We start from the raw sequence: 10492 nt of genomic DNA on the forward strand, positions 1-10492 counted from the left end.
ACCAATAAGATTGGACTAGAGAAAGGACTCACACTCGGCCTAATGGTCCCGCCTCCAATATTTTCTGGATCAGCTTCTCTATCTCATCCTTCTGAATTTGAAGATAATAGCATGGTCAAACACTGATCGGTGATACCCCTCTTTTAAGATAATGTCGTGCTTTAGCTCCCTCGGTGGTGGTTGGCCCCAACAGATCTACAATCTGATTGGAGATAAAATTATGGGTAGCCCCACTATCGATCAGCACCACCGCATCTCTATTTGCTATCTCTCCATTCACTTTCACTATGTGATTCAGGGTGAATCTCCCCACTGAGTTTAGAGAGACTTCCGCCATGTTCAGATGCAGCTTCTCCTCTTCCCCCACCACTAGTGAGAATCCGAAGAGTTTGATACTCACACCTATGCCCTGACGTGTACGTCTTGTCACATTTGAAGCACAATCCCCTTGCCCGCTTCTCCTGCAATTCCTTCTCAATGAGCTTCTTAAAATTTTCCCCAAACCCCCTCCTCCAGTCTTCTCCTTTGATGCTTCTTACAGACTTCCCGGTGCGGGTCGCTTGGGAGCTATGACAGTGGTGGTCATCCTGTATAAACTCCTCAAACTAGTGCTTTTAGCCCCCCTCTACAAATACTTCTAGTCCTCAACCAACTGTGCCAGCTCCATGGCCTCCCCCAAGTCACAGGGCCTCATCACTCTAACAGCTGATCGGATCTCCAGCTTAAGCCCCTTCATGAAATTTTCCTCTAACACTGTCTCAGAAAGTCAGTCTAGCCTGCTGGCAAGGTACTCAAACCTGTCATGGTATTCTGTTATTGTTCCCTCGTGTCAGGGCGAAGAACTGCTCATAGAAGTTTCCTCCCCTACTGGTTCGAAAATGTTCTAGTAAACAGTCCTTGAACTCCCTCCAACTCCAAATGGGCCGCCTCATGTCCCTCCACTGATACCAAGCCAATACTTTCACCTCCAAACAGAGTCTAGCTGCTATCAATTTCTCATACGTCAACTCATTGATTGCAAAGTACATCTCTACCTTGTAGATCTACCTATGTGCGTCTTCACACTCAAAGATAGACATTTTCAATTTCCTTGCGCTCGGGTCACCTCCGTTTTCCCTGAACCCTCCATAGCCACCCATTCCTCACAAAGGAGGTGCTCCCCAAGTGTCATGCTCTTCCCTTTGGCTATCAAACCCAAATCCTTCTTTAAAGCCCACCCTTCTTCTTTCAAATCAGCACCTCGATGATCGTAATCCTCACCCCTTCTTGCAAAATCAGCACCCCTTCATTCGTACTCGATACTTATCTCCTCTCTAGAAAGCGGCTCTAGAGGAGGCATCGCGTCTACTCCCTCCATAATCTTTACTTCTTGATTTTCCCTTCCCCTAAACAGGTTAGGGTTTCCACCTCTCCCGTGATCGTCGGTGGTTTCCTTCACTTCTGATGTCGCCGGGTTGGGTTTGGCTTCAAGTAACTTATTTAACATGTCTTCCATTATGGCGAACCTTCCATCTATCTTTTCATGAATGGATGCGAATTGGTTCTGAAAATAAAAAAAAATTTCTTCAAAATCAAATTTTAGTTGACCTAATTCCCCCTACAAATCTTTCAATTTTCTTTGGGCCATTGGTACCTCTTAGATCGACGTGCTATGATACCAATTTGATAGAAAATAATCACCAAAACAGAGAAAACTTGTTTAATTTCAGAGAAATTCAGCAAAGCACTTTGCAGAATTTACAAAAACTGTAGAGAAATCGCAAAGGCATGCACTTGAAATTCAATATGGGATGAAAGAAACAACTCGATACAAAGAATCTTTAATTAGAAAGGAAGATTCATCTTTCCAATCTCTAGCCGAAGTCTAGAGCCCAAAATCAACATAAAGATCTCAAATTTTAGATTCAAATTCAAGATAAAACCTAACCTAGGAAGAAGAAAATTACTTAAAGCAAAAGACAAATTATTATTTCCTAAACAGCCTTTAATTTGAATTTTCTCTCCAACCCAAAGTATCATTCCCATCCCATCAGCCGTCCAAGCCATGCTTCCCCCCCTAGTCCGCTTTTTGTGTACCTGAACCTGTCCAGAAAGGACCGGTTCAGCTAGCCCTTTGGTCGTTCTAACAAAGTCATTCAAGTTGATCAAAGAAATCATGCATCATTGAATTTAAGATTTGAGTAATTATGGGCTATTCAATTATCAATATCTATGATATAATACTCCTGTCTGTCTATCTTTATATATATATATATATATATATAGGCGATTCCCTCACTTTTTTCTTTCCTTTCGAATCGAGATCTCTCTCTCTCTCTCTCTCAGCCACTTTATTTCCTTTTCCGTGAAGGGCATCAAGTTGCACATCGCTAGCACTCGGCTAATGATTCCTTTTATTATTGAGTTTTGTACGTTAATGAAATATTTTTTTTTTGATTCTTTTTTTCAAAATAAAAAAAAACAATCTAGGATAAGGTTGGTTGGATTGTATCGATGGGGGTGGCTTATGCTAAGGCAGGGTTAGTTTGGTTGTTGAACCAAAATTGTCATAGAATTATACCAGAATCTTTCCAATAAGCTTAATGATAAAGAGAACTCAGAGACATAGATAATAGTGAGAAGCTATGAGACTTTACTAAATGAGTTTAAGTGCAAAGAATTGTTTGCTATGAGCTTTACCTCTAACTCCCTCTTTATAATTTTGGGTTAAGAACTTAAGATTTAAGCGCTACATGATTAGCTACAAATAAAGTCACATGAATAAGAAAACAAAAAAAAAGGTTATGTTGAAGACAACTAGTTATAAAATACATAAGTTGTGTAGCCTAATTGATGTGAAACATAAGGTATTGCAGGAATTTAATAAAAATTTATTAAAATTGTTAATTTTAAAATTAATGTTTCACAAGATTAGATTGTAGGATTTCTTAGTTGTAGTTGTGCTTTGGCATGAGATTACAAGAAAGATTAACAGGGCAATTTAAAATAACAACAAGATTATAGTAAGGCTAGGTGCATAAGCAATAGAAATCCACATGTTAGCAAATAGAAAGTTCACCTTGAGTTCCCCCACTCTCACTCTTGAGGATGTTCTAGCGGAAGAATAATTTTAGCAAACCTAATGATGCCACTAAAAGACAAAAAATGCATGCAGTATTGCCCCACGAAAAGTTAGTCGGAGGAGGAGTCGGTGGATGTCCAATAACTTGTCACTGTTCGGGGGTTTGGTGCTCGTCGATGGCGGTCGTCAAAGTGAAAAGAATCCTATCGACGTAGTCGTCAATGGTGTGGTCGATCTTCAAGTTGAGGTCAAAGAAGGGCGACTATTCGTCCTTGAAGATCATCATACACGAATCCATTGTTTCTTTCAGGATCGGTCATTCATGGGGAGAAGGCCGGGTTGTGTAGCTTCTTCCTTGGAGCGTATGAAAATAATGGAGAAGAGAAGAAGTGGAGGGGGAGGTTGGAGAGGTCGGCCAAGTTTGGGGAAGAGGCTTCTTTAATTTCAGCTTTTGGTTTATTTGGGTGGAGAGTCAATAAATTTAAATATGAATTTTAATTTTAGATTTTGAATGGAAAGGGAGGGAATAATTTTGAAATTCAAATCACCCTTAATGGGAAAGTAAGTGGACGGCCAACCTTAAAGAAAGAGTGTTAATTGATAGTCTTAATGGGGAGCATTAATTAAAAGAGAGGGAATAGGGGGGTCGGCCAAAGAAGGGAGAGAAAAGGGTGTGCACATTCGATGTATGTGGATCCTTGCATTAATTATTGATTGGAGAATTAAATCTGAATTAATTTTAGATTTGTGGTGATGGGGAAACTTCCTAAAATATGAAATTTTAATTAAGAAAGAATTCGAAATTCAAATTTCTTTGAAGTCGAATTAGAATACTTTCCAAATCAATAGGGGGCTACTTTAGGAAGGTAATGAATGTAGGGGAGCAAGGGAGGGCCGGCGGCTAGGGCTTGGGAAAGAGGGCTAAGGCCAGCGGCTAGGGGTGGAAAAGGAGGGAAAGTAGGCTTGGTCGGCGGCTTTTTGGTGGGGTTTGGCTGGCAGTAGTGGGGGATTAGGTCAGCGGGTTTGGTGGAGGAGAAGAGTGGCCGGCGGTGTTGGAGGAGAAGGGGAAGGAGGCTTGGCTGACGGTTTAGGGTAGGTTTGTCAGCGGTAGGTGAGAAGAAAGGGTGGGGAAGGGGAAACCGAGAGCCTGAATTCTTCCGGTAGCTGTCGGGTATTGCTTTGACCCTCTCTTAGGATTCTCTCCTCAAGAGTTCACAAAGAAACAAAGAACACGAGTTGAAATTTCATTCATCAATCATTATTTCATACAATAGGGACAACCATCATATATAGGCCTCAAATAAAAGAAAAACACAAAGACTCAAATGCCCTCGGGGCTACAACATAAAATAATCCCTCTTGGGGATACAGTGGTAAGCAAGAACATAAATAAAAATAAAATACATAAATGCATCATAAATAAAGACTCCGAATCGTAGCCGTCGATTTATGATTCCTCCGATGATATACATGCCGAAATCTTCTGCTGATGTCCTCATCACTAATTACATATGATCATTTGCTAACTTCAAATGAGTCTTTTGCTTAGTCTTTAGCTTGATAAACAAAGACGCTTACTTGTATGTAGGAAGTAATACATTTATTTGAAGGTAGTCTTTGACTTGTCTGAAGGAAGTTTGCGGATAACTTCTGGTTGTAAATGAGTGTCCAAATATGACTGTCTGACTTCTCTATGAGCTGGACAAGCTCTTTACGTGCTTAACGATTTCACCCAGAATCAGGTGTGTTCTTAATAAGCTTGAATAATCTGTTTCTCAATTCTTAATTTGAGCTGGACTCTTGAGATATCTGAGTGTACATTCAGTTTCTCAATTCTCTTATATATTTCTCATGCTAATATGCAAAGAATAAAAAGAATTAAATAATAACATATTTATTTTGTAAAAATGCGCATTAGTCACGATCAATTATTCATTTGATTTTGTCCTTTTGTCCATGTTAGTGATTCAAAAGTTATAAATATGGCGATGAAGCTTATGTTTAAACGACACTCTCTTACACGAAATAAGCTATGAAGTCAGATGCTTCTTCAGAAGAGAATAATATATGAAGAGGATGGCATTCGAAGATGTTAAGGCAAATAAAGTGACAAGAGACCCAATTGATTTAGTTAAGGAACTAAATTTTCCTAGGTTACTTTCCGAACCAATGGGTGAATGCTCTTCTTTCCTTATCAAGGAATCTTTTCAAGTAAACTTCTATTACTCCACCTGTAGAGTCATGATAAAAAAATGATTTTCTTATTGTTGAAATAAAATTTTTAAATTTAAATAACTTTCTTGATATTAAAGTTTGGTGACTTTTGTGGTTCATTCTTCTGTGAGTTAACTCATCGATAAAAAAGTAGAGGAATGCCAAATTGATATTGGCGAGGCAGCCAATGCTGAACCAAGTTTGATGTTGGTGAAAAGCTATTAATAAGTTGAGAACTGATGTGGACTAATTAATTACTGATGAGCTGAGAATTGATGTCGGCCTGATTGTTGTTGAAGATCTGAGGATTGATGCTAATTAGTAGAGATTATTTTGCGTAGACATCGGACACAGCTTATCATTCGGAGACGAATCAGGTGCAGCCACATCATCCAGTACCGAGCTCGATACCGAGCAGTACCGAGCCACGGTACCGAGTAGGGGGTGACGTGATGCATTTTCATTGGGCTCTGGACGGCGTTCGGCGTCCATATAGAATAATTCATTGTTAATCAGACGGTTATTTGTGTATGAAGAACTTATGTTGGTCAATTGAGCACCAAGGAGCCAGAATTATTCCTTGTAGTTTTCAAATGAAAGGTTTGCTTCAGTTGTGGATTCTAAAGAAAAATTGGAAGATTGATATTTTGATTTTTAATGAAAAAAATATTTATTAGTTTTTCTCACTCGTCATTTTTGGAGATGACTTTTTGGATTGATCGTGTACTCTATTAAATTATATATATATATATATATATAGTTGAATTTTGAAATTAAAAAGGATGTTTGTAGAAATTATTGTTTTGGATGCCTTCTATAAGTTCAATCATCGAAACCCTCAACGAGGTTATCGTTGAGTATTGCCCTTCTTTCATTATTACAATGTGTAGGTGACCTTTGGGAAATCATCGAAAATTCTTGACCAAATTGATCAGATAATGTTGGGATGACTTATCTTCAACTTTCATAATAGTGCAATTATTGATCATGATAAGATTGCTACTGGTGTTGATGTTGGAATGACTTATCTTCAACTTTCATAATTATTGGGCGACTACGATGACCTTTGGGAAATCATCGAAAATTCTTGACCAAATTGAGGTTCTTTCTTTTGTTGACTTGACGTAGTAAGTTGTAGACTCATAAATATACTCTTCTGGGTTGATGTGCCACCTATTGGCGAGCTGTAATATCTTCAATCAAGCATTAGAATTCTTCAGGGCCCTTTGAGTGGCTAGCTAAGTGATGAATTGCTTTTGAACTCATTGAACGAATTTATTGTTCCCACTGTTAGCCTTAAAAATCATTTAAGCGATGATTTTTTGAAAATGGTAAAGAATAACTTGCATTTTAGAAATATCAATCAGTGATATTGCAAACTAGAAAGTAAGCGACATGATTTGTGGTGTCAATCTTTCCCTATATTAATCGAAATGTGGGATATTTGATTTGCAGTAAATTGTTTCTGCAAATTTTTTTAGAAGGCATTAGTTAATTCAGGCTTTCTTTTCTCCAATTTTTTCACCTTACGAGTTAAGAGAGTTTCTGCAGGCCTCCTATGGGCAGAGTCACCTTTTCGGTTCAGGAGAACCGAACCCAACACTAATGCTAGGCAGCAGCCAGCAGAGCAGGGAGGGGGGTTTGGCCCTCCTTGTGGGGGAGTAATTATTACGTCCGGACACCGAACGCGTCCAGAGACCAATAACCACGCGCCACGTCACTTGGAGCTCGGTACCGAGCAATCGGTATTGCTCAGTATACGTCCTGATTTCCAATTTTTTGTCCGGACGTAATAATTTTCCCTTGTGGGGCCTGGGAAAGATCTAATGCAATATGTAAGAAAGAGAAATAAAGGGAGAGATATTTAAGAAGCTTTTTATTATAATTGGGGGACAATTTATTTAGGAAAGATCCAAATCAAATTCAAATTGAGGAGGGAATCAATTAAGGAAAAGGGTTGGTTTAGGAGGGAATTTGGGAAGCCTATTTTGGGCTAATCATATTGTATTTTCAGAAGATGTTTGGATTTGTGTTTTGTAGTAGTTTCTTTTCTTTGAGGTCTTCCTAACAGCTTCTAAGTTGATTAGGAGAGCTGATCTACCTCTCTAATTATAGATCATATATATCTTGCTTTCGTATTGAAGTTATAAACCAAAATCAGTCATTATTCTTAGAATTTCTGCAGTTTTTCTATTGTTCTATCACTTTTTCACTTCCAAGGTATATCAATTGGTATCAGAGGGAGGTAAATGACCGCAAAGAAGATGGATGCATTGGAAGGTGAGATGGAACAGCTCAAGGGCGGAATTGAGGAGAAATATTTCGGAATGGAGGAGAAGTTCACAACTGTGGAAGGAAGGCTTTCATCCATTGAGAACCGCTTTAAGAACTCAGAAGACATGATAAAGAAGTTGATTGAAATGTAATCGAAGGCTTCTCCAGCTATTCATAAGGCTGATTTGAAGTGAAAAAAAATTCAGGAGGACGATGATGAAGTAGAGCGTGTTTTCCTTCATGGACCATCTCGGGGGTTTCCGATGGGAGGTGCATCAGGATATCCCGAAAGAAGGGGGGAGGCCGAACCCTTTTGGAGACCACTCGGACATGAGGGAAAGTCGATTAGAGGAAGCAATGATTGGGCTATGTTTGGAGGGCAAAACCTTAGCCTATTTCAGTGGAGGGAGGCTAGACATCTGATCTATTCATGGGATGAATTTAAGGATTATTTCTTGGAACGCTTTCGAGCTATTCGGGAAGGAGACCTTTACGAGCAGTTTTATGCCTTGACTCAGGAGGGAATAGTCATTTGTGGGAAATTTGAGCTGTTGTCGGTTAGGTTTAGAAGGTAATTTCATGAAGAGCCTGACGAAAGACATACGAGCAGAGCTCTGGGTGTTGAGGTTTGGGGGTTGAGGGAAACGATGGAACTAGCGCAAAGGGTGGAAGATAAATATTAGAGGGAGAAGGCCAGCCGGAGCATCACCATGGGAGGGGCTTACAGGAATACCTCTACGACCTTGGCACTGAGGACCTAGATGGTGTCGTTTTAGCATTGAAGGTGAAGTGTATTGGAGTTCGTCCTGGAGGCAATTTCAAGCGCCTTACAGAATCAGAGGTGTAGGATAGACGGGCAAAAGGGTTATGCTTCCGGTGTGATGAAAGATTTGCACTGAGACATAAGTGCAAGAATCGAGCCCTTCAAGTCTTGATGGTCTGTGAAGGGGAAGAGGAGAGCGGGGACAAGCTAAAGGATTTCATAGGGGAAACAGAGCAATTACATCTAGACTTGGTAGAGGTGCCCCTGAACTCATTGGTGGGATTTATCCCAAATAACACTATGAAGGTGAGGGGAAATTCAGGGAATAATCGGTGATGGTCTTGGTGGATAGTGAGGCTACTCATAAATTCATCTCCAACTGGGTCGTGGATTGGTTGAGATTGAAGTTTGTGGATACATGGAGCTTTGGAGTCATGATGGGAACAAGAAGGGTAGAGAGGAGTAGGGAGATTTGCAGAGGGTTGGTGCTGGCACTCCAAGACATGCAGATAGTAGAGGATTTTCCTCCCTTGGAATTAGGGAGCACTGATGTAATCCTAAGGATGAAGTGGTTATAGATGATTGAGGAGACCAAGGTGGACTGGAAGTCTTTAACTATAGAGATATAGGTGGAGGGGGAGAAGGTGGTGCTACGAGGGTATGCTAGCCTATGTAGAACTATGATTTCACTTAAAACCATAATCAAGATGATATAAGGAGCAGGATTGAGCTAGTTGGCAGAGCTGTAGAGCTTGGAGGGGATCTGAGATTCATAGGTAGACCAGACCCTTTAGTGTATACATCAGCTTCTGCAATAATTTTCTGAGTTTTTTTGGTAACCTCACGGATTACCATGAGCACGAGCACACGATTACCTTGAAGGAGGGAGCTTCTCCTATAAGTGTTTCACCGTATCGGTAATCGCAAATCCATAAGGATAAGATAGAGAGGCTCATCATAGAGATGCTGGAGGTAGGGGTTATTAGACTCAGTGTGAGCCCCCTTTTCTAACCCTATTTTACTAGTGAAAAAGAAGGATGACAGTTGGAAGTTTTGCGTGGGCTATAGAGCCCTAAACAAGGAAATTGTACTGGACAAGTTTCCTAGTCTCATGATTGATGAGTTGTTAGATGAACTATTTGAAGTGGTCATCGTCTCAAAGATTGACTTGAAATCGGGGTACCACCCAATCAGAATGACAACAATGGATGTACAGAAGACAACTTTCATAACCTATGAGGGTCACTATGAGTTTTTAGTGATGCCTTTCGGCCTTACCAATGCCCTAGCAACTTTTCAGCCCCTCATGAATTGATTTTTTTACACTATCTAAGAAAGTTTGTTTTGATATTTTTTGATGACATCCTGATCTACAGTCGTATGGAGGCAGAGCATGTGGGACACCTGAGGACGGTGCTGGTGACGATGCGGGAGCATCAGCTGTATGCCAACCTAAAGAAATGTTCATCTGCACATCCACAGGTGAAGTATGTAGGACATGTGGTGAGCAAAGCAGGAATAGCAGCAGACTAGTCCAATATTGATGCTATGCTGGATTGGCCTTTACCTAAAATCCTGAGGAAGTTGAGAGAGTTCTTAGTCCTCACCAGGTACTACCGGAAGTTTGTGCGAGGGTATGGCACGATAGCGTGGCCATTGATTGAGCAGTTGAATAAGAATAGTTTCAAGTGGGTAGAGGCGGCAATGCGGACTTTCAAATAGCCAAAGAAAGCGATGACTAGTGTGCCAGTGTTAACACTTCTTGACTTTAACATATAATTTGTGGTGGAGACATGCGTCAGGATATGGACTAGGGGCAGTGCTCATGCCAGATCATCGGCCTATTGCCTATTTCAGTCAGGTGCTCATAGTCAGGGCAAGACTCAACTCAAGTTTGTGTACGAGAGGGAACTGATGGCTCTTGTCTTTGCTATTGAGAAGTGGCGGCCCTATTTGTTAGGGAGACATTTCCTTGTCAGGACATATTAGAGGAGTTTGAAGTAATTGTTGGAACAAAGGATAGTCGCTAAGGAGCATCATCAATGGTTATCTAAGTTGCTTGGATATGATTTTAAGATCCAATACTGATTGGGCTTAGAAAACAAACCAGTGATAAATGATGCCTTGTCTAGAAGAGTTGAGGCGCCTTAGTTAGTAGTCTTGTTCGTATCCATGATCTT

At 40.3% G+C, this 10492-nt stretch overlaps 1 long non-coding RNA gene across 1 annotated transcript; it reads left to right on the forward strand.

Annotated features, from left to right (window-relative positions):
- Window positions 1–2474: 2474 nt before the first annotated feature.
- LOC114580288 lies at window positions 2475–5956 on the forward strand. Its single transcript, XR_003701645.1, has 2 exons — window positions 2475–4803; window positions 5025–5956. It is a non-coding gene; the product is annotated as an uncharacterized LOC114580288 (long non-coding RNA).
- The last annotated feature ends 4536 nt before the right edge of the window (window positions 5957–10492 follow it).

This window comes from Dendrobium catenatum, unplaced genomic scaffold (assembly GCF_001605985.2).
Source record: "Dendrobium catenatum unplaced genomic scaffold, ASM160598v2 fragScaff_scaffold_920, whole genome shotgun sequence".
Classification (NCBI taxonomy): Eukaryota; Viridiplantae; Streptophyta; class Magnoliopsida; order Asparagales; family Orchidaceae; genus Dendrobium; species Dendrobium catenatum.